Source organism: Sinocyclocheilus rhinocerous, unplaced genomic scaffold (assembly GCF_001515625.1).
Source record: "Sinocyclocheilus rhinocerous isolate Xijiao unplaced genomic scaffold, SAMN03320098_v1.1 scaffold7723, whole genome shotgun sequence".
NCBI classification, from domain to species: domain Eukaryota; kingdom Metazoa; phylum Chordata; class Actinopteri; order Cypriniformes; family Cyprinidae; genus Sinocyclocheilus; species Sinocyclocheilus rhinocerous.
The window spans coordinates 1-380 of NW_015661985.1; the positions used below are offsets into that span (position 1 = coordinate 1).

A 380-nucleotide genomic window follows, 5' to 3' on the forward strand; every position below is an offset into this window, starting at 1 on the left:
GCAGAAGAGCAGCGGATGTGTTGATGCTTTTGGACGTTTTGTTTTTATTTTTAAACGCCCAGAGTCGATGTGAAACGAACGCGAGCGGACTCCTGCTCCGTTATTGTGCTCCAGGGACCCTGCAGCAAACGCGATGCGGCGTGAGGCGGGTGTTATGAGGTAGATCGAGCCGCTGCTGCTGCGCTTCGGCCGCGGAGACACATCTGAGAGTAAATCCGCCGCAGGAGCGTTTCCGGCCCGCGCGAGCAGGTACGTGCGTGCGGCGCGTGCGATCGTGTGTCTGCTGCGCGTGTGTTGTTTAGGTTAGCAGTTAGCTCTCTCTGTGTGTGTGTGTGTGTGTGTGTGTGTGTGTGTGTGTGTGTGTGTGTGTGTCTGTCTGT

General features: G+C 56.6%; 1 protein-coding gene across 1 annotated transcript in view; it reads left to right on the forward strand.

Moving 5' to 3' along the window:
• The first annotated feature begins 6 nt into the window (after positions 1-6).
• LOC107727035 (methyl-CpG-binding domain protein 5-like) overlaps positions 7-380 on the forward strand; it is a 25,967-nt gene continuing 25,593 nt past the window's right edge. The window contains 1 exon segment of the mRNA XM_016536790.1: positions 7-249. The gene's annotated coding sequence lies outside the window, so the exon portion shown is untranslated.